This window comes from Mustela putorius, unplaced genomic scaffold (assembly GCF_011764305.1).
Source record: "Mustela putorius furo isolate JIRA1106 unplaced genomic scaffold, ASM1176430v1.1 tig00003993_pilon_pilon_pilon, whole genome shotgun sequence".
Lineage (NCBI taxonomy): Eukaryota > Metazoa > Chordata > Mammalia > Carnivora > Mustelidae > Mustela > Mustela putorius.
Genome location: NW_025422132.1, coordinates 164425 through 188561, shown reverse-complemented (window position 1 = coordinate 188561; position 24137 = coordinate 164425). Strand labels below are relative to the sequence as shown.

Here is a 24137-nt window from a genome sequence, read left to right as displayed (position 1 = left end):
AACTTCTGATGTGTAATTTTTCTAAATGACAAATATAGATTCATAGCATAACTACATGTATGACTTTGTGTTTTTTATCACAGGTATATCTAGGGGATACGGTGGGCTCTGTTCTGGGCCATTGCAATAAAGCAAGTATTGCAATAAAGTGAGTCAAATAAATTTTTCGGTTTCCTAGTACTTATAAAAGTTGTATTTGTGCTATACTATAGTCTATTAAGTGTGCAATAGCATTATGTCTAAAAAACCAATATAAATACCTTGATTTAAAATTATTTTATTGTCTAAAAGACACAAACCTGAGCTTTCAGTGCCTCATAATAATTGCTGGAGAGGGTCTCGCCTCTATGTCGATGGCTGCTGACTCATCAGGGTGATGGTTGCTGGTGCCTGAGTGGCTGTTGCCATTTTGTAAAATAAGACAGCCTTGAAGTTAGCTGGAGCAAAGGACTCTTCTTCTCATGAATAATGTCTCTGTAGCATGTGATGCTACAGAGATAGCATTCTGTCCACAGGAGTACTTTTCTCAAGAGTGGAATCAGTCTTTTCCAACCCTGCTGCTTCTTTATCAACTAAGTTTGTAATATTCTCAACCCTTAGTTGTCATTTCAACAATATTCACAGCATCTTCACCAGGAGTGGATTCCATCTCAAGAAACCACTTTCCATTGCTCATCCTTAAGAAGCATGTTTCCTCCCGTAGAGTTTTATCATGAGATTGTAGCCATTTAGTCCTATCTTCAGGCTCTACTTCTGATTCTGGTTCTCTTGCTATTTCTACCATGTCCACGGTCACTTCCTCCCCTGAGGTCTTGAACTCCTTGGAGTCGTCCACAAGGGTGGGGAATCAACTTCTTCCAAACTCCTATTCGTGTTGATATTTGGGTCTCTTCCCATGGATCATGAATGTTCTTAATGGCATCCAGAATGGCAAATCCCTTCCAGAAGGTTTTTGACTTGCTTTGCCCAGATTCTTCAGAGGAGTCAGGATCTATGGCAGCTATAACCTTATGAAATGTATTTCTTAAATGATAATACCTGGAAGTCGAATTATTTGATCAGTGGTCATCTTGTTCCAACTTCAGCTCCCTGCATGTCCTCTAACCTCTGCAGAATGGATGTTGTGTGAACAGGCATGACAACAACATTCATCTCATTGTCCATCTCCAGCAGAGCTCTTGGGGGACCAGGTGCACTGGCAATGAGCAGTGATCTTTTTTTTTTTTTAATTTTATTGTATTTTTTTCAGTGTTCCAAGATTCATTGTTTGTGCACCACACCCAGTGCTCCATACAATATGTGCCCTCCTTAGTACCCACCACCAGGCTCACCCAACCCTCCATTCCCCTCCCCTCCAAAACTCTCAGTTTGTTTCTCAGAGTCCACAGTCTCTCATGGTTTGTCTCCCCCTCCAATTTCCCCCAACTTTTCCTCTCCTTCTCTCAATGTCCTCCATGTCATTCCTTATGCTCCATAAGTGAAACCATATGATAATTGACTCTCTCTGCTTAACTCATGTCACTCAACATAATCTCCTCCAGTTCCATCCATGTTGATAAAAAAGTTGGGTATCCATCCTTTCAGATGGAGGTGTAATATTCCGTTGTGTATATGGACCACATCTTCCTTATCCATTCGTCTGTTAAAGGGCATCTTGGCTCTTTCCACAGTTTGGCGACTGTGGCCATTGCGAGCAGTAATCTTTTGAAAGGAATCTTTCTGCCCGGCACTAGGTCTCAACAGTGGGCTTAAAATATTCAGTAAACGATTTGTAAACAGATGTGCTGTCATCCAGGCTTTGTTGTTCCATTTCTAGAGCACAAGCAGAGTAGATTTAGCATCATTCGTAAGGGCCTTGGATTTTCAGAACAGTGAGCAAGCATTGGCTTAAAGAGGAAGTCACCAGCTGCCTTAGTTTCTAACCAGAGTCAGCCTATGCTTTGAAACTTTGAAGCCAGGCATTGATTTTTCTTTCTAGCTATGAACATTCTAGATAGCATCTTCTTCCAAGAGAAGGCTGTTCTGTCCACGTTGGAAATCTGTTGTTTAGCGTAACCCCCATCAGGAATCCTCTGAGCGAGACCTTCTGGGTGACTTGCTGCATCTTCTCCCTCAGCACCTGCTGCCTCACCTGGCACTTGTATGCTCTGGAGACGGCTGCTTGCCTTCAACCTCATGAACCAACCTCTGCTGGCTTCAGACTTTTCTCCTGCAGCTTCCTCCCCTCTCTCAGCCTGCATAGAACTGAAGAGAGCTGGGGTCTTGCTCTGGATCAGGGCTTTGGCTTCCAGGAATGTTGTGGCTGGTTTGATCTCCTATCCAGACCACTAACACTTTCTCCATATCAGCAATAAGGCCGTTTTGCTTTCTTATCATTTGTGTGTTCACTGGAGCAGCACTTTTAATTTCCTTCAAGAACTTCTCCTTTGCATTCACAAGCTGGCTAACCGTTCAGGGCAAGAGGCCTCACGTTCGGCCCATCTCAGCTTTCAACACGCCTTCCTCTCTAAGCTTCGTCATTTCTACCCTTGGATTTAAAGCGAGAGACCTGTGAATCTTCCTTTCACTCGGATACTTAGAGGCCACCACAGGGTTATTAACGGGCCTAATGTCAATGCTGTGGTGGCGCTGGAAACAAGGAGGCCTGAGGAGGAGAGATGGAGAAGGGCTGGCTGGTGGTGCAGTTGGAACACACGTATGGTTTGTCTGGTCGATTTTCTGTCTTAAATGGGCCGGGATCATGGCAACCAAAACAATGACAATGGTGACGTCAAAGATCACTGATCACAGATTGCCATAACAAAGATAACAATTATGAAAATTATGAAAAAGGTTTGAAATTATGAAACCAAAATGTGACATGAAATGAGCGAATGCCATCGGAAGAATGGCACTGATGGACTTGCTCTTTATAGAATTGCCACAAACTCTGAATCTGTAAAGGATGAAATATTTGCAAAGTGCAATAAAGGGCACACCGGAGGGCCTCTGTTCTCTCCACCGACGGCAAAGAAATAACACTTTTAGGTGGAAATGTAATGACTGAGTTTTTTCCTTCCAATTGGACTTATGATGTAAACTCCCCAAATTTTATAATTTAATAATAGATGAGAAGCCTTTCAAAACTATACAATTTAGATGACATGATGTGTATTTCTAGTCACCTGCATTGTATCACTTAAAGCATGGGTAGGGCTTCTGGGCATTTTGACCAGCAACTTTGCATCATTAATAGAGTCAGGGTTAAAAATCACATGCACTACACTCAGTTGAGTTAAAAGCATAGAGCATGTAACTTCCTGATGTAAATTCTCATTTTGCTCTGATCCCTTTTTTACAGAGAAGTGGAGGTGCACAAGATGGGACTTCAACTTGACAACTAAAGGCAACCCTTTCTCACGTTGACAATAGCCTCTTTGGGGTCAATGTCAGTCTTTCGGGGCTTTTCTTCTCTCCCACCTACCAGCTATGGACAGCATTTGTGCTTGGGAGGAAGCTGTCCTGGTGGGTGGGGAGGGGTGCCTGAGTTGGCCTCTAAGTCCTTGCTGGTCTTTGTTGCAGGATAAGTCTGGTCTGTTCCCCGGATACCCTGGGCTGGTGGCCACGAAGGAGTAGTTCTTCCATCTGGTCTTTTGGGGTTTGTGTTTAATCCTGCCCGTGGTCCTGGTCATTTGCATCTAGTGGTGGTATCCTTACACTCTGTGGCCGTCTCGTTTCAACTCCAGATCCCTGCTTGTCTTCTGGCCTCTCAGTACCACTGTATCATTTCATAGAGCCTTTGGGAACTTCTGAATTCCATGTATAGTGAGGACAAGCCTTGGGAAGCCAGAAGGTGTACTTCGTGGCACCTCAAGAACTCCCTCAGCCAGGTTAACCTACCATATTGCTGAGGTTTCAATACACATGCAGGCATTAGGGGGAGAGGATAGCAGGATTGAAATTTTCCTGGTGTGTTCACAGGAGGGCAAAGAACAAACCCCATTCCTCTGGGGAGCTCCTAGTGCAGATGGCACGAAAAGTCAGGGATATACATACCTGGCTAGTTTCCTTGGTTGTTTGTTTGTTTTTTTGTTTGTTTTGTTTTTGCTTTTTGTTTTTTGTTTTTGTTTTGCATTTTCCAATTCTTCCTCCTCCCTGGTCCAGAACAACTTTGAATTTTCTCCCCAAGCAGATAAGAATGTCCCTTATGTCATATTTTAAATTCTTTGCTCCTGTAAAATTCTATAATGCTACTCAAAGTATGACGTTGCTTACAAACATGAAGGGAAGTTCTGAAATTTAGAAGTCCCTTTTTCTCAAAGCTTAGCTTTTAAAATGATCATTTTATTAGGGACTTACACACACAAAAGGAAATAATAATTTAAGGTTAAATTTTGGACAATGACTTCCTTTTTCTTCCTGGCATTTTGTCTATCACTTAAAAACTAAGAACCATAGATCTGGAGGAGGAAAACCATAAGGAATCATGATTTAGAGGAAGAGGGAAGTTATATTACTTCAACTTAAAAAAATGATTACCTGTTAGATATGAGTTGGAGATTCCCCACCCTGGTTGTTTTAAGCCATTCAGCTACTTAGGGGAACTTACGGGAAGCATTAAGGGAAGGAAGGTGCTTCGCTGAAGGACCCATCAAAGCTGTAAGCTTATCCCCAGTATACGCTGGGCCTGGATAAGTGGGCGCTTAGGCAATGGCTGTTAAAACTTCCAAAGATGGGCTTCTTCTAGGCTGTTTCCCTTTCTGATCACTAGATATCATCATTCGAAGCATCTACTAATTTCCTTCCATAAGGATTCATATCCATTTCATTGTGAGAATTGATCTGCAGTCTTCTTCTTCTTTTTTTTTTTTTAAAGATTTATTTATTTATTTATTTATCAGAGAGAGAGAGAGAGAGAGCGAGCACAGGCAGACAGAATGGCAGGCAGAGGCAGAGGGAGAAGCAGGCTCCCTGCCGAACAAGGAGCCTGATGTGGGATTCGATCCCAGGACGCTGGGATCATGACCTGAGCCGAAGGCAGCTGCTTAACCAACTGAGCCACCCAGGCAGTCTTCTTAATCTCTTTTTAAGGAGGAGAACTTCTACCCACCTCATCTGATTTGAAGACTACAAAAAGCTGCAGTTGTGCTGAGCAAAACTTGTTTCAGAACTTTATCAAACAAATTGACATTTAACCAATAGTCACTGGGCACCTGCTATGTGCTGACCCACGGTCCTAGGTACTTGCCGCTTGTCTGTTGTGGCATCATGTGTGGAGTGGAAGAAGAACATTTGAGGAAGGAAATAGACAAGGATTATTGCGTTGAAAAACACCAAATACACCGTAGCTTATCAAAATCACACAAAAGATAGACATTTTTAAATTTTCAAAACTCTGTTATAACTTTGTTATAAACTCTGTTACAACTGTGTCTATATATCACTGCCTTCTGGAAACACAACGATCCCTTTGGGACTGGGATTTTGCCCTTTTTCATTTAAAGATTAAGTATCATTTTACTCAGAATGAATGTGCTTTCTGATGATAAAGTTCCCTTCTCTTTAGTTTCTCTTGACAGGTCTCCACAGTGTTCTCTTACCAAGCTTTACGCAGAAACATCTCCTTTTCCTCCGGCGTCCTCCACACTCATGGAGTCGCCTTCCTCACGGAGCCTGGCATGACTCGCTCAGCCAATGCTCACGTGAATTCCCTCTCGGAGTTGCTATCACACCTGTAGCTACCCCCATGTCGTTGACCTCAAAAATGGATTGAGGTCAGGGTCTGTCTTAAATTTTTCTTTGTATCTTCCATAATGCCTAGAAAAGTTATAGGCCTGTTGTAGGTAAAAATAAATAAAGAGGTAAGTGTAGACTTCTTTAGGACACTCAGGGCTGATATTAAAATTGTCAGTACCTGGTACAGCATGAACATTGACCAATTCGTGTGATCTGAGTATCAGCCATACTGTGTGTGTGTGTGTGTGTGTGTATGTATGTGTGTGTCTCAGATATTCACACTGTTATACAGGTTAGATATATTATCCTCCATTTCACAGATGAGGAATGAGGGAACTGAGTTTCAGAGACATTCAAATGACTTGCTCAGGACATACAACCAATGGAAGACCCTAGGTCTCTTTCACTCAAACCCTTGCTCTTTCCACTCTGCTGCTGCCCTGATGACCACTTGTTGGCAGATCAGGTCCTCTGTCCCTTTGGGTTGAGGTGTGCTTTTCAGTAGAGGGGAAGTGGGTGATTGGTGAGCCTGTAGCGTGTGTGGATAACCAGCTCACTTAACGCTAAGCCATCTCCACTGTGGGGACCTGCATGGTAATGACTAATTATCGTTATGGCCAGTTTACACAGTAATTGCTTGTGTTACACAGATTTGGCCGGAGAAGGTCATTTTTCAAAGCCAAAGTTCTAGCAGCCTGCTGGATGATTCACAGCGGGTCTCGTGACACCTCTGCACTGTTCTAACTTTATATTGTTTGTTAAGTGGGAAGAAAAATTATACTTGCCTTAAATTGTTCATAAGCAATTTTAAGTGTTTTGAACCTGCATTTTTAATGTAAAAATAAGATGTCTGTATTGTCTAATAATGGACATCTTGTTGGTGAAGAGAAAAGAAAATTCTTCTCAGTTTGGTCAGTCATCGATAAGGAGTCCATGAAACATTGTAAATAATGACACATTTTAATTCAGAAAGGAGAGCTGTAAGCACATCAATCCTATTTCCTATTCCTGAGCACATGGGAACATTCTAACTCCTCCTTGCTAGGTTGGGGTCATGTGACAGGGTTCTGGCCCAAAAAGTTAAGACAGAAGAATATAAGCCACTTCTAGTCCTGCCCCTTAAAAACATCTTAAACAGTATTACAGCTTTGCTTCCCTTCCACAGTGTTTAATTGCCGCTGGTGGTTTAAGATTCCAGCATCACGGAGTGGAAAGAGGGTATGTTCCTGAGTCACCACTTAGAGCTTCCAAGGAGAGCTACCAGGGTTGCACAGACAGTGGCAGGAGGGAGGAATGAACTTAAATGTGAGACCACTGAGATTGTTGTTATAGATTGTTGTTATAGTAACAGGTATTTATGGCTCTAGTACAGAAAGTGGTACCAGAAGTGGGGTGTTGACATAACCAAATTCATATTCCTTGACTGTTACACTATTTTAAATTTGTATCATTGGTTTAGAAGTTCAGCATCAGGCAGAAAAGCAGCTTAATCAGAAAATGGAAGATAGAAATTCAGGTTGTGCAGTGACAAATCATTTAGTATAACTAGTGCCTCCTATTAATTAGAAGATAGCCACGTGCACAGTTTATACCTTTAGGGGAAATGGTGAAAAACAGAATTTCAGCAGTGTTTATAGTATGACAAGAAAGATCTGTATTACAAGAGATGACTCAGGAAATCATTACAAGTTTGCAAGCAGAAATAGAATCCAGAATCCAGAAATCTGGGCTGTACGATTGGAAGAAATACATTTATTTTAGACTCACACAGTAAGACATGGTACCAAGAAGGGCTTTAAGTGACAAATCTAGTAAAAGTTCTCAATTGATTGGAATTACTTGAGACAAATCAAGTGAGTGGTCTCCCCATCTATTATTTTTGAGAGCCTTAATGCCTTTAGATAATTGTATTGAGAAAAGAAAAGGCATGAAGGAGAAGAGGCAAAGGAAAAAAACCTAGATTTGGTAACAACGTTAGCAAATAACTGGGTGTGATTGCTGGCACATGGACCTGATCTATGCCTTCTAAGTTTTCCAGATTGTGTTACCAAAGAATCCAGGGGCCTAGACCTAAAAAGTCCTTCCTTGTTCAAGGCTTAAAATAATTCTTGAGTTCCGAACCCATTCCAGACTGAGCAGAAGTCAAGCTTTTAGAATGACACTGTTCCGAATGAAGGGTGTTTCCCCTAACTCACTTCACATGTGGCCAAGGAGAAGAACAAAGGAGGGAGTCTTTCTGGAGCGCACTCCATACACATCCACCATGTCTGGGGTGTGGACTGGACGGTGCTGACTCAGAAGGGTTTTAGCATGGTTGTGGACCATAATGCTGATTGTTGTGCATTATTACCCTTTTCAGATGGATTATTTGTTGTTCTTTGCCTACCATTTAAAAATGGGCTGTGATGGTGGAGAAGTTGAGGAGGAGATAATTTGTCTTTTTAATATGTGGGCTACCATACCTAGAAGTACTGTATCAGACTGATAGTGAAGACGGGCCATCACCCAAGTGTTCTGGACATTGATCTGAAGGTCGTGACTGGATAGGACCTTGACTTGTGAAGTGAGAGTGCTGTGTGCGTAACCGGAAGAGTATAATGGATATTGGACGTCCAGGAGGGCAGAGTATGGCAAAAATCTTTCAGTGTTCACCATTTTGGGTTTTTCTTGGACACGAGGAAGGTGACATCTCCCAGGCTGCCTTGAAGGTAGATGGGCCATGTGACCCTGAGCTTTGCCCAGTGGAATCTGGGCACATGACTGTTACTTTGAGGCCACCTGTATTAAAACCTGGTATGCATTCTTTTTCTTTCATCTGAATAGTTGAAAGCAAAGGACTCAGGGATTGGAAAGCCACACAGTGGAAAGAGCCCAACCTACATCAGATGTTTGTAAGTAAGTAATAGCCTTGTACAGAGTTCCAGTATTCATATTGGGAAATTGTATTTTATAGCAGCCTGCATGGATTACCTTAACTTATACACTAGAGCTGGAAGAGCTCCTTATTGCTCTTGAAAGAGGTGACATCATCCTCCTTCCCCGTCATCATTGTCACCAATATCATCATTGTTCAAAAAATACTTTTTGAGTATCTACAACTTCTCAAGCTCCATGACAGAGACTGGAAGGCAAAAAGCAATGAAACACTGCTCCTGGTCTTGTCTATACTCTGGTGGAGAAACAGATAGATAAACAGAGGACATCAAGAATTAGATCCTGAGCGTCACACCATTAACGTACGACGTAGTTCATTCTGGGGGTGGGGGCAGCGAGAGGTACAGATGTCACAGAGAGAGTCACATGTGTATCAGGTTCGAAGGAATGAAGAGGGATTTCCTGGGCAAATAGAGCAGGTGGCGGGCATTCTAAGTAGAAGTAACAATTAGTGTGAAGACATGCCGATCGGCAAGTTAGGAAAATGACCCTGATTTCTATACTTGGAGATGGAAAACGTATTTATTATTCTCATCCTTTCCCTCAAATGTATCATCCTACCATCAAAATTATTTATTGATTTCCATACAGAGTGACCACATGGATTTGATCCTGTTCTCCAGAGGATCTCAGCTCAAGGGAGTGTAGGTAGCAGATTACATACTGACCAGAAGAGTTGCCCATAGAATGCTCTATTATTTCCTTGCTCTGTAATGTGGGCCAAGTTCACCTGACTTGTCTTTTTCTTACTCGTACTGCTGTACCCAAGAGAAATCTCATATTTATCCTTTCTGACTTGAGAATTTGTTATGCAAATCTAGTAAATGAAATATGTGAAACCTGATCTGAAAAAAATACGCAAAGACCATATATATGTTTATATTTTACAAAGACAGTTAATAAAGGAGGGTTGCAGTGGCATAGGCCCTCGTCTGTAGCAGTTTCTAGCGTCATCCCATTAAAGGACCCATTTTACTTCTTTCTGGTGGCAGGTGACTGGCATCCTCAGACAGATCCTACCTGTTAGTGGTACACCTGGAGGGAGAGCCTCTCTCAGAGGATGGGGACACGTGATGTAGAGAGGGCCGTGTGGCGGTCCAGACCAGGTGGAGATGTTTACTCAGCGCGCATGAAGACAGCGCCGTGAAAGCAGGAATAGGGATCAAAGTTTAAGAAGGAAATAAACATTTTAGTCAGAGGGTGACTGGTTTAAGGGGGTGAATGGGGAAGGCTCTCAAAAGGGAAACAAATCAGCAGATCTGGGCCCAGTCAGGATGTACCGTGTTTGCGAGTGGGGCCCAGTGGTTCCAAACTAAGGGTTCCAACAGTGAAGGCATGGGAGGACCATGAACCTCGGGAATCCGGTCTCTGTGTCAGGACAGTGCATTTTCATTTATACATAGACATGTAGGACGTGGCAAAGAGTTCCGAACCTCTGTCCTTACCCTGAGAGCTCCGAGTGAGATAAATGCTAGGTCAGTGACTTCCTGCCATCAGCCTGCCGCCCCATTTCTGCTTGTGGAACACACTCTACTGCTTCAGCATGTCAGGGACTCTCCATCTATCGGTGGCACTTAAGGAGGCTACAGGGCAGGCATGGGGATGCCATCGGCCCTCTTGATTGACAAGTGCCTCAGATAGCCCATTTTCTCCTGGTGGCCCGTCACCCAGCTGTGAAGCATGCAGTTCTCTAAAAACCCTCTTAAGCCTGGAGAGATTATTATAATCTATAACCTTGCAAGGACATGTGTCCCAAATTTGCGGCTACTTCAGAAAATAGTACTTCCATGTCCTTTGAGATCCTAAACCTGCCTCATTGACAAATGAATGCCTCTAGTATTTTTTTACATAATTACAATAGACATTTATTTAAAGTAATAGAGAGGTCCCCAGGTGGCTCAGTCAGTTAAGCATCTGCCTTTGGCTCAGGTCATGATCCCAGGGTCCTGAGATCGAGCCCCACGTTGGGCTCCCTGCTCAGTGGAGAGGCTGCTTCTCTCTCTGCCTCTCCTCCTTGCTCATGCTCTCTCTCTCTCAAATAAATAAATAAAATTGGAAAAAAAATATCTTTTAAAGTAACACATTGGCAGCTCAAATAGTTCTAAGTTGTACATTTCAGGTTTACCCAACTTCTTAGACATATTGGAAGGCAGCTGCAACCACAGATTTCTATTCCGTGATTCTTTCTTTGCCCATTCTTCTTTTTTCTTTCCTGAATGACTTCTTCCAGATACGGTTCAAGGTAAAATTTATCCTCCTCGTATTTTGTCCCCTCATGGTCAGGTCAGGTGCTCTCTCAACATAAAACATCCTGGTGTTATAAAGGTTCTCAGGAAGCCTTCGTGTGGCCCGTTTCACACTGTATCATCTCACATAACCTCAGTTCATGGACCCCCGCAGCGCAGCAGTAACATTTCCAGACACCCTCCAGCTACCGGCTTGATGCCGCCACAGCAGGCCTGCTCGCCATTTTGACCCAAGACCACAGCATTGGACGCTTCTAGTATTCTGAGACTGGATAAACCATTTCATGTTTATCCACTGAGTTCTTAAAGATCCTGGCTGAGGTCCCGAGCTTTATCTTAATAACCTAGGCCTATATGGGGTTCCCTAACCCAAAGTCACTAACGATGTCTCTGAGAAGTTCATGCCTAACAAAGCCCAGCCTAGGGATGTTGGGTGACCTCACAGCCCATCCAAGCCTCTGATAAATCCTTGAAGCTTTAACCCTGCCCTCGTCCTCTCCCTACTTCACAGTGCGCTCTCTTTTACTTTGCGTTGGCATTAACGGTATAAAGAGCTACCTTCTCATCTGACTAATGCTAATTCACCTCCATCCCTGGTCATTTGCTACCTATTAGAAATATCCTAACAGCCTGCCTCTCATTACCATTGCACCAGGTCCAGCTCCCAAGAATAACCTTCTAAGGAGGATGAAATGTACGCCAATGGCATCTAATACCAGGGCATTCGCATTCATATTTTTAGCAGCACATATCAGTGAGCCCAACCTTTAGTGTACTCTATGTACTTTTAATAATCTCCATAAAAGCCTGATTTCCAATCCCTAGGCTCAAGCTGACAGTGTAAATAAAATCACCCAAATCCACAGGGTAAGAGAAATGAAAATGACAAGGATTAAAATTTGGTCAAACCTCTTTCTTTTTAAAAATTCTGCTTCCCTTCCAATTGGATCACGACCCTCTGTGTGCTCAGCTTAAGACCAGACGGTATGCTTTCACTTTTATTCCTCTCTGCAGCAGGCTTACAGTATTTAGTGAGAGTCTGTAAAGAATGTGTGCTGGGTAGAGAGTTAATACCATAATCCCCTCTCGTTGGGGTCAAATGCTGAATAGAGCAAAAGAATTAGAAAACATGTTACATACAATGGCAGGAAAAAATGCATCAGCACGCTGTTCTGTGAAGGCTAGCATCCGTCACCCGCGAGGGAAGGCCGTGGGGTAGCAGAGCGCGTGAGAGGTGCGGATGGGAGTCCGCTTGCGCACAGAAGTCGGACGGAGACCTGAGCACAAGTCTTCACACCCATGTACTCTGGGAGGGGTTTGTCACCATGTTCAATTCTTCTTTCCAACTACCTGCTCGGAGTTCCTTCCTAAGTAACACATTGAGCCACTAAATTGTTTCACGGAGCTGGACCTTCAGCTATCTCTTTTCACTCTCCAGCCGTGGGTGTGAATATTGTTCTCAAAGTGCTGTAATACATCTGTCTCTGGAGGGTTCTCCTAACGGACAAGGAGAAATGTGAGGCACCGCGGGCAAAAAGGGTTGAACAGCCACCTTCCATTGTACCTCGGGAAGGTCAACCAAACTCTCCTGGAGTAAGATTACAAGCAAATAAATAACTTTGTCTGAAAGTTCTACCCAGAGAAGTGTGTGTGTGTGTGTGTGTGTGTGTGTGTGTGTAAATGGTTTAACCAAAAAGTGACCAGTCGAATTTATTTTAAATAACACCCTTTGAAGTAGTAACTATTAGAGACCAGCATTTAAAAATTTTTTGTTTATTCTTACATTCACGTATAGTAAAATTCTTTGGGATATTGGGTTCTATAGTTTTAACAAGTGCAGAATTGTGGAAGCATTGTCACAATCAAAATACTGCAGACTCCATCACCCTCAAGGGGTGCTGTTTCTTTGTAGTCAAACCTTTCACTTCCTCAACCCTACAAAACTTAAATTCTTATATATGACTTCACATATGTATAGCTTGTACAATGACCAGAATGATCACCAGAAATTGTATTTTTATATAATTTTTGTGTACTAAAATAATCCAAAACAATGTTGTCTGCACATTTTAAACAAAGTCATATATATATATGTGTGTGTGTGTGTATAAAGTACACATATGTAAATAACTAGAGAGCCAATGTTCTCTGATCAAAAAAGGCTTCCTTATTGTGCAATAAGTTTGGTGGCTTTAGGGAGAATAACCTAACTGGCTCTTGTGTCAGCGTGAACAAAAATACCGATTAAATGTATATTGAACTGATTATTAAGCCATGGGTTGAGTAATGATTTTTACTTAAACTTTTAAAAGCTCATGAAACTGTAACTAGAAATGTGACATTTATAGTGTTGTTGTTGTACCTTAAAGACAGCTAGGAAGGGGGCACCTGGGTGGCTCAGTTGTTAAGCATCTGCCTTCAGCTCAGGTCAGGATTCCAGGGTCCCGGGATCAAGCCTTGCATCCCGGCTGCCCGCTCAGCAGGAGGCCTGCTTCTTCCTCTCCCACTCCCCCTACTTGTATTCCCTCTCTCACTCAAATAAATTTAAAAAAAAAAAAAAAAAAAAGACAGCTAGGAAGGAGACATGAGGTTTAAGGAAGGGGGAGAAAGATGTGTGCGTGTGTGTGTGTGTGAGTGTGTGTGCATGTAGGTGATATGATGTACGTTTGCTAGCTCACTAATGATAAAAATTGATTTGTTTTTGCACATAACCAATACTGTGTATGTATATGGGTCAGTGATTAAAAGCTAATGGCCTTAAGGAGAAAACTATTAGAAACATTAACTAGGGTTTTGAGCTATATTTGTGAGGATCATCTTTGTTTACTTAAATCAGACACCAAGATTTATATGAAAATACTGAGCAAGATTGGATTCTAACCAGGAAGTAGAAGACATGTAATGAGTAACTCAGCATATCACCTCTTTCCTGCAGGGACACATTGATGATATTACTAAAGAAATCTTATTTCAAGCAAAGATGTCATTATTGTTTAAAACAGAAATATTAACGTGTCCTTAATTTTATGCATTATCCCATCTGCGTTTCTGGTAGCCCAAGGTCACCCTCCTAGTCTTCTCTACTGCCTCTTCCTCCTTTAGTTGATACTCCTTTTCTCACACTTCACTCGTTTTCATGGAGAAATCATTTATACCCAGAATTAGAGATTCTCAATCTTCACCTCCAACCCAGGTTTTCCTCACGAGTTTAAGACACATATTTCTAGCTTTCTTCTTGATATCTCTCCCTGGATATTCCACAAACCCAAACCTAATTTGGCCGAAATGGAGCTGACTCTCAGTCGAACCGAATGGTTTCCCCCCATAGAATTTTCCATATGCTTCCATTAGCTCTTATCTCACTTCCTGTTTCTTTCACTGGACTGAGCGCAACGAACGTGTCTTTTCCCTAGTGCCTGGCACGGTGCCTGGCATCTGGTAGGCATTTATAAATATTTGTGGAAGGAATGAGCTCACATGACACTCATATGCATATAAATAGGGATTTATTTCCACCCTAAACCCCAATGTTTATGAATGGTTTTTAAATGGATGAGTAGCTCTGATACGTATAGATATAAGCATTTGTTCTCACATCGACCACCAACTACCATATCTACATGAAGTCTGGAGATGAAATAACGTCTGTTTCATGCAGCAGGGAAAATAATTAGCTCATTTCAGGGCTCTTTTTTCCTATTTTTCTCATTGAAGTCATATTCTTTTTAAATTCAATACGCAACAGAAACATTTCCTATGTCTTAGAAAGTTCCAGATATTATTTTCACCGATCGAATAATAGTGCCTCAGAAAGAAGTTCTTCTTGCTTTCTCCAAAAGATGAGTTGGAAGCATCATGATGACCTCATGGAGTAGCTACTCCTGTTCGACAGTCCGTTTTCTCCACCAGTGATTCTCAAAGTGTGGTCCCTGAACCGGCAACATCAGCAACATGTAGGAACTTAGAGGATGAAAATTCTTGGGCTCCATCCCACACTTTCTGAATTAGAATTTCAGGCATGGAGCCCAACAATCTGTGCTTTAACAGGCTCCCCAGGCGATTTCAACGTACAAAATAGTTTGAAAACCCCTGTCCTATACTTGCCAGTGAAAGAATTCTCCTGGACTTTTTTCCCACCCATCTCCCCCCATTCAGTTAGGTGCCTCCTTAGTTTCATATCATGTTTGCACTGAAAAAAGACTTCTATGTTTGACAATGAGTCTTTAGAACAGGGCCTGGCTTCTTGTACCTAAACCATAAATATAAATGGGGTGTGAGGCAGTAGTTTTTTTGTTTTTTAATTTTATTTATTTATTTGACAGATAGAGGTCACAAGTAAGCAGAGAAGCAGGCAGAGAGAGAGAGAGAGAGAGAGAGAGAGAGAGAGAGGAAGGAGCCTGCCTGCCAAGCAGAGAGCCCGATGCCGGAATCAATCCCAAGACTCTGGGATCATGACCTGAGCCAAAGGTAGAGGCTTTAAGCCACTGAGCCACCCAGGTGCCCCTGTTTTTGCTTTTTAAAGTTAGTTTTAGCAAGAGAAATTTTCCTCAAGGGAAATGCTAGGCCCGTGTGCATGCATGCGCGTGTGTCGGATAAACAGGAATTACTGTGATTGAATGTGATTGAATGGGGTACGTCCATTCCACCAGGCTTCCTCCCACTCAACCCTTTCCTCCATGACCCCTCCAGGGACCAGAACTTGAAAACCACAGAGGAGGTGGAAAGGAAACTAGGTGTGGAGTCAGGGGACCTGGGCTCTAGTTTATTTCTTTGGGTAATTCCTTTAGTCTCTCGGAGCCACATTCGCATTGCCGGAACATGGTGGGTAATCTGTCATTCCTTGTCCAGTTGGAAGTTTCTTTGTTTGTTTGTTTTTTATTGCTTAGCTTGTGATAGAAAGAGATCTGGGCTGTCTCGAAAGTTCTCCCTTCCTTGGAGACTCAGGAATAAACGTTGGCTTTGCCATGTGCTCGTCTTCTGTCTTTTCCTTCAGTATTGACTTCCAGGCATTAATGAATAAACAGGGCCAGGCTGCCACCATTAGGAGTGCCAATAAAGAGAAGAAAATCTTCCACCAGAGTCACATTAACATGGAACAGATTTTCAACCTCCGCATTTGACTGGGAATGTGGGCTGATGATAAGGGCATATGTGAAGAATTTGGAGAATATAGCAAAACATAGTTGCGTTGGCCTTTTCCGCAGCCTGCCCTCCACCTTCTCTGTCTTTCCTCCCCCTCTCTTCTTGTTGCTGCGCCTCCTTCCTCTCTTCGTCCTCCTCTTCCTCAGAGAGCTGGCAAAGTATCGGCCCACAGTCACTCTCCCCGTGTGACATTAACCCGGCCCTGTTACTTCCAAGGCCAAAATCCATGATGGGTAAAAACGTGTGCAGGTGCCCCCAAGTATTGCCAGGGTTAGGCTCCCTCTCCCTCTTGTAAGGATCTGTGTGTTTCCATCTTTTTTCTCCCTGACTTTCTCTTGCTTCCTCCCATGTCCTTCTCTTCTTTCTTTCAGATCCCCCTGACTGCCTGAGGCCGCTTCTGGGAGACCACCCTGAGCTTCCCCATGGCTCTCAGGCTGAGGGTGGGAAGTGAGCCCAGAGCCCAGAGAAGCTCTCTCATTGCTATAAGACGAAATATTTGTGTCCCTCCAAAATTCCTATGTTGAAGCCTAATGCCCAGTGTGATGGCATTCAGAGCCAAGCATTTGGGAAGTGATTAGTCCGGAGGGCAGAGCCTTCCTGAGTGGGATTAGTGCCCTTCTCCCAGATCCCAGAGAACGGCCCCCTCCCTTGTGCCATGGGAAGGTACAGTGAGAAGACAGACATCGGTGAACCCTCACCAGACACCGAATCTTCCACCGCCTTGGTCTTGGACTCCAGCCTCGAGAACTGTGAGAGACAAATTTCTGTCGCTTACAAGCCACCCTGTCTGTGGTATCGTGTCGCCAGCACAGACTAAGACAGCTGTCCTGATGTGAAGTAGGGTTTGCGCGTGTGTGGGAGGGAGGCGGTGGTAGGAGGGCATCGGAGACCTGGGGAGCAGCGCGGTCTGGCCTGTAACTCTTGAAACTTTGCTCCCACAAGGTCTCCTGTGACACCTCTGGAAAGAAGGTCACTCTGGCCCCTGCTCAGCCAACAGCAAGGGGCTCATCTCTGAGATGCAGAGACCTCGCTCTATCTGTCATTCCCTGGAGTGTCCGAGGTCCTGACAGAAATACCAGACGCACTTTAATTAAATTTGTGGACCAGAAATGGCCTGACAGGGAAAGCATGTTGATAAGAATCTAGGTTTTAACTTACATTTTCACATTAGACTGTACTGTTCATGCACACACAATTATTATTATATTTTTATAATTTTTATTTTTTATAAACATATATTTTTATCCCCAGAAGTACAGGTCTGTGAATCACCAGGTTTACACACTTCACAGCACTCACCAAAGCACATACCCTCCCCAGTGTCCATAACCCCACCCCCCTCCCCCCAGCAACCCTCAGTTTGTTTTGTGAGATTAAGAGTCACTTATGGTTTGTCTCCCTCTCCCAATCCTGTCTTGTTTCATTTCTTCTTCTTTTTTTTTTAAATGGGATTTTAAAAATGGTATCTATATGTCGGTGCTTTTGTTTGCTTTTATCATATGGAAAACTGAAGTATAGATTGCTGCTTTGGCCATCTGGCAGCTTTATCCACCCCCTTTTCCTCTCTCTCCTGATTTTGAGGCCCCCCCCCAAGCTTTAGTCTCTATTTTTTTTTTTTTCTGCATGTAAATGGGTACACATCTCACCTCACCTATCTTTTGCCCTTGTGCTTCTTGTGAATCCCTGGTCGACTTCATTTTCCTTCTCAGTCAAACTCTTTGAGCCAAGACTTAATACTTGGGGTCCACAGGGGCGCCCCTGCTGTCTTCCTCACAAGCACCCACGAATCCCGGAGCTTCCCTTGCCCCCAACCCCGACTCTGCTGAAACCGCTCTTGCTCGGGTGCCCATCTCCAGGGCCCGGGCAGTGCAGCAGTCATTACGACATTCGGCCTCTCAGAAAAACTGATTATTTCCTTCCTGAGTCTCTTCCCTCCTTCAGAGTCCACAGCCGGGCCCTCTCCTGGTTCTTTCATCGTAGCACCTTCATTCACTCTCCCCAGCCTCGGTCGGCCCTTTAAATGTTAGGGCTCCTTGCAGTTCTGTCTTCTGCCCCCATTTTTCTGTGCTACTCACTCACCGTGGACAAACCCTCCACACCCAGGGATTCAACGCTCACCTCCAAGCCTACACTTTCTAGACCTTCACCTGTACCCCAGGTCCACCTTTTTTGGGCTCCAGACGCATTTATTTTAGAGTGTCACCACTTAAGAGTTGGCTCAAACTTCATCCTGTGAACAAATCCTACCTTGTAAGCGCTGCTCCTTCTCCTTGCTGAAGACTACCGCCCACCATCCCAGTGAGAAGCTGAGACTCCTCCTTGACTTGGCTATACCTAAGTTCCATCCGTCGGACCCTCCTTGGATTACCTTGGATGGTTTTCTCTGCTGTCCCGCCAGCTGCTATCACTAGCACCTAGGTTTTAGTTCAGGCTGGGTCCGCTTTTCATCGGGGCCAATGCCTTCGGGCCTCCCTGCCCTCAGCCGCGCCCGCTTCCAAGTCACCTGCCACCTCTTCTCCAGACGATCCTTGTAAAACGGTATTATCCAAATAGTAGCTTCGAGGCACATATAACTATTTAATTAAAATTAAGTAAAATTTAAAATTCAGTTCCTGGAGCCCCTGAGGCGTGCAGTTAAGTGTCCAACTCTTGGTTTTGGCTCAGGATGCCGTGTCAGGGTTCTGAGATCGAGCCCCGAGTTGGGCTCCGTGCTCAGTGGTTTGTCTGCTTAAGACTCTCTCTCCCTCTCCCTCTTCCTCCCCCGCCGCACACTCTCTCTTGCAATCTAAAAACAAACAAACCCTTTAAAAAATCAAATAAAATTCAGCTCCTCGGCCATGCTAGCCGCATTTTAAATACTGAATGATGAGCCTGAGTGGCTAACGGTTACCTCCTGCACAGTACAGATAGAGAGCTGTTCCATCAGTGCAGAAAGTTTACTCCGATAGTGCTGTCCTAGAATGTGATGTGATCATGTTTTATCCCTGCTTGCTTCCATCATGATTCCCTACGTGGAAGGAAAGCCCAAACTCATTCCCTGGGCAGGTAAGCTCCTGCCTTCAGTCCGCTCTCGCTCTCGTAGCCCCTCCCCTCGAGCCTTTGCTTCCCTTGTGTCAACCCACTGCTCCCATCCCCATGCCTCTGTGCTTTTGGTTACGCTGTCCCTGCCCCTTAGAAGGGCTGCCTTTCTCTGTCCCTTTAGAACTCCGGTATATTCTTCAAGCTCAGCTCAAGAGTCATTCTCTCTGTGAAGCTTTTCCTTGCCTTTCTGGACAGAGTTTAAACTCAGCTTTTTGTAACTTCCACTAGAAGCTTATATTGCTATGATAGTCATCATTTGAAAGAAAAAAACCATAGAGCCACCATGAAAGTCCAAATAATGCTACCCACCCCCAATCCCCACCCAGAAGACAACCAGGTCCTAGTCTCCCAAATATGGGAATATCTGGCCTGACGTGGCAAAAGGGACTTTGCAAGTGTGATTGAGTTAAGGACCTTGAGATGGGGGAGATGATCATGGATTGTCCAGGTGGGCCAATGATATAATCACAAAGGTCCTTGTAAGAGGGATATAGGCATGTCAAAGTCCAAGATATAGAGAAAAGGATATGCGATGTTGGGAGCAGAGTTTGGAGTTATGTACTATGAAGATGGAGGAAGGGGTCACAAGCCAACGCATGAAGGTAACCTTTGGAAGTGCCTAAGAGTCAAGGGTACAGACTCTTCCCTAGAGCCTCCAGAAGGAACACAGCCCTGCTGACCCATTTTTGGACTTCTGACTTCCAGAATATAACAGAATGACTTTGTGTTGTTTTCAACCACTAAGTTGGTGGTAATTTGTTATAGCAGCAAGAGAAAACCAATATATTTACTCTCTCATCTATCCATCAAACATCCATGCCACATATAAATTCATATGGATTTACTGAGCACCTGCTTTGTGCCAGATGCAGTATTGTATGCTAAGAGTACAATAATGAACAAGATCCAATTACTGTTGGGGGCCAAGGGAGAAGGCAGGAGTCCTGAAACTTGGAATTGTAAAGGGCTGCCCTCTAAAGTTGAGGCTATTTTCTGCAGATAATGCAGAGCCATTGAAGGACTCGGCCTTGTAAGTTCATGACCGAATCTTTGACTGCCCTAGTGTGGAAGTGGACTGATGCTCTAGCAGGAAGACACACCAGGCTGCTTGCCATATCAAGGTGAAAAATGATGAAGACCGGAACTGTGGGAAGGTGGTGAGGAAGGGCATCTGGTTGTATTTGGGTGGTATCTCAGAGGTAGAATTGATGGGATTTTGTGATCAATTCGATACTGTGCCTGAGAGGCAGAATCCAAGATGACTCTGCTCCAAGATGACTCTGAGAACGGGTGACTCTAAGCTCCGTGCCTGGCACACAGTGGATAAGAAACAATTGTCTTGAATTGAATTGTGTGGCAAGAAGACAATGGAGTAGATCATCACTGGGAGGGAAGGATGATGCCAATGAATCTGAATAATGGAGGAAAATAAATAGAAGAATAAGTATGTGTGTGTGTGTGTGTGCGCGCGCGCAGGGTGCTGGGAAAAGGATGTGAAATGTGTGCCCTGTTAGCCTGTATGATTTTTACTGCTCAATTTAAGCTTTTGTTCTTTAAACTAGAACCGTGTTCAGAGAGAGAATTTAGAAAGCTGTATAACCACACTGAAGATGTCAGATTTCTCTCAATGGCAAGTTTAGCTGCTGTTTTTATCTGAAATGGTTTGGGGCAGGGAAAAGAGAATACACAGTTTGAATTGATTTTTGGTACATTTGCTATATTATTCTGGAGAGGGCAATGTCTCTGTTCTCTTCCTCTACTATGGGCAAGCCTCATGTCTACACCTAGGACTGGAATGTGCTCTGGTACTGTGTGGGGTTATTTGCACCCCCCACCCGCTTGCCCAAGACTCCTTGACATGACCACATGGTGGTGAATGTTCACTGTATTGAGAGGACACTTACAGTACCTGCTCATCAGAGCGGCATCCTGGTTCCATCACGCTGTGGGAAGGCCTATGCAATTATTTCGCAAAGGCCCTGAAGTCCTTGTTTCCCACCAGCCTTGCTCTGTGGCATATAGACTGTGTTCCCAAACAGTCAAGTAGGGCCCTTGGTGGTTGGACAAATCTCTTCTTAGATCTGTGTTCCCATAGAATATTATTCTAAGAGATATTAATTGTGACTGTAGATTGAACAAAGGGGAAGACTCTTACGGTCTAATTAGTTTGGAAAATTCTGGGTTGAACAGATGTACTTAAGTCTGCAGGACTTCGCAGAAGCTTTACTTTACAAACAAAGACACTTTACAAACAAATACACTCTGTGAATGTCTGAGAGTGGGGTAAAGATTTTCCCAAATGTGTATGACTCCAGAGCACTGGAAACATGAGTGGCAAAGTGTTCCATGCAACAGAAAGGGTTGTCCTACTGAGACAGTGGATGTCCAAGATGTTCTCATATGCCAGGCACACTCTGTGGGAGGCCACAGGGATGACATTTAGCCATTATCCACCTTCACAAAGCCTCCAGTGGGCATGAATCACTAAAGATAGACTGAAATGGTAATTGGACCAATCTTTTTGTTCTGACACTTTTAGTTTGGATTTGAACTCACTTGGCTGATGTGCCAGGATACAGTTATAATTCAGAGCTGCTAATATCATCATTCCATTTCTTTTTAATAAAAGGTTTACTTAGTTATTTGAGAGAGAGAGAGCACGGGGAAGGGCAGAGGGAGAGAGAGAGAGAATCCTCAAGCAAACTCCCCACTGAGTGCAGGGTCTGATGTGGGGCTCAATCCCCAGACCCTGAGTTCATGACCTGAGCTAAAACCAAGAGTCAGCTGCTTAACCTACTGAGCCACCCAGGTGCCCCTCATCATTTCAGATCTTATTACACTTCGCATTTCCTTCTCCTACCCCTCAAAGGTCTTCTTATAATAAAACAACCCATGCTGGTTTCCTTAAGAATTGTTTTAAAAATACTTTGCAGGGCGCCTGGGTAGCTCAGTCAGTTAAGTATCTGCCTTCAGCTCAGGTCATGATCTCAGGGTCCTGGGATCGAGCCCCTCGTTGGGCTTCCTATTCAGTGGAAAGTCTGTTTCTCCCTCTTCCTCTGGCCCTCCCACCGCTCCTGCTTTCTTTCTTGCTCAGGTGCTCGCTCTCTCTCAAATAAATAAATAAGTAAAATATTTTAAAAAATACTTTGAAAACAGTAGCTAACTTTCTTTGAATATCAGAGCATAATACAACAGTATCTTGTTATTTATGTTCAGTTTTTCTTAATCCCATGTGACTACAAATGCACACTATTTTATAGTTTTCAGGGGTTTTTATCATCTAGAATTTCATTTGATCCTTAAAACAACTTTATAGGGAGGAGACAATGAAATCGCTTTATCTTAATCTGTTTGGGTTGCTATAAGAAAACACCAAAGAATGGATAGCTTCTAAACAGCAGAAATGTATTGCTCACAGTTCTGGAAGCTAGAAGTCCAAGACTGGGGTATGGTGCCGCCATGGTGAAGGTTCTGGTGAGAGCCCTCTTCTGGACTGGAGACGGATGACTTCCTGCTTTGTCTTCACACAGTGGACTAGGTTAGGGAACTTTCTGGAGTCTCCTTGATAGGAGCACTAATTCCAGTTATGAGAGTTCTACTCTCCTGACCTAATCCCCTCCAAGAGCCCCCACCTTCTAACGCCATCACAGTGGGCATGAGGTTTCGATCTATGAAATTTGGGAGGACACAAACATTTCTATTTCATATAGAAAAAGTGTGGCACATACCATATTTGGATGCCTCGCTCCTACCAGGGATTGAGCTAAGTGTCTCACATGTATGAGCTCGTTTAAAGCTCTTACCAGTTCTCCGTATTAGGACACGCTCTGCTCATGTTAGAAACGAAGAACTTGAGGCTGAGTGAAGTTCTCCAAGGTCACAGAACTCACACAAGGAGAGCTGGTGCTGGAGCACGTTTGTTTCGCCCTCAGATCCACTCTCCTTCCACGACGCCGTCTGGAAAGACGAGGCTGAGACCAAGGGCAGTGAAAGATGGCCCAAGTTCACACAGGGAGTTTGGGGAAAGTGCTAATTCACTTGACTTTTAGTCCAAGGGCTTCTCTTCTACATATTTTTGCCAGGTCACTGGAGGGCATTTTCAAGAATAAGTAATGACCTGTGAAATGTCGCTGACAGCAGCAACGATAACAAACCAAAGAGAGGAATGAGGAGGAGGAAGGATCTCCCACCCGCCCCTCCACGGCCTCAGAGTCGCAACGGAGACTGAGAAAAATGTCACCCCAACTTTGTTCGCTTTTGCCACACAGGCGAGGGGCTGGGACGGCAGCGATAGAACGAGGAGGTTCGGCTCTTCTTGCCTCTTCTCGTCAGGACCAAAAAGAAAACGGAGCAAATTCTACCCCCTCCCCTGCCGGTCCCCCTCTAGGGTCACCCACTGTTTCCGCTAACCAGATGCACATGCTTCCATCACTGTCCTTGGGGCTCTCAGGGCGGGGGGGGGGGTGGTGTGAATCCCTGTGCCGGGGCCGTGGGGGCCACCGTGGAGGGAAGTGGGGCACGTTTTCTCAGAGCTTGCAGAATGACCAGAGAGGCTGACTGTGAAACCATGACTGGAAAGGTACAAACTGCCAGGAAAGCGGGAGGTAAGGCACTTGGGGGATGAAGAGGGAGTCTTAGGCACATAGTGTGCACAAAGTTCACGGTCATCACTGGGAACGATTGCTGAGGGCGTCCTGCTTGCATTCACCGTATCTTCCATTTGCCAGGGCCCTGGACTGCGTAGCCCCTGAAACACAACCAACAACCATGGGGGCACATTTTTGTTGCCACTTTCCCAAACCTATAGCCCTCTGGAAGCTGTCCTTGAAACCAGGTGGGAGCACAAAGGTAGCTGTGTTTCCATACCCTGGCTTCCCCCCTTAGAGCTCCTTGACCTGCACCCTGCAGGAGAGTGAATCGTGAGGCCAGAGAAGGTGGCCTGGTGTGTAGGATGATGCTGAGTTCCCGCCCTCCCTCCTGGGGGCTCGGAGTGTCTACGTTCATGTTCCGCCTCTGTTT

General features: G+C 44.2%; 2 pseudogenes; both read right to left on the bottom strand.

Annotated features, from left to right (window-relative positions):
* Positions 1–315: 315 nt before the first annotated feature.
* LOC123389689 lies at positions 316–2742 on the bottom strand (annotated as a pseudogene).
* Positions 2743–10232: 7490 nt separating this feature from the next.
* LOC123389688 lies at positions 10233–11119 on the bottom strand (annotated as a pseudogene).
* Between the last annotated feature and the right edge of the window lie 13018 nt (positions 11120–24137).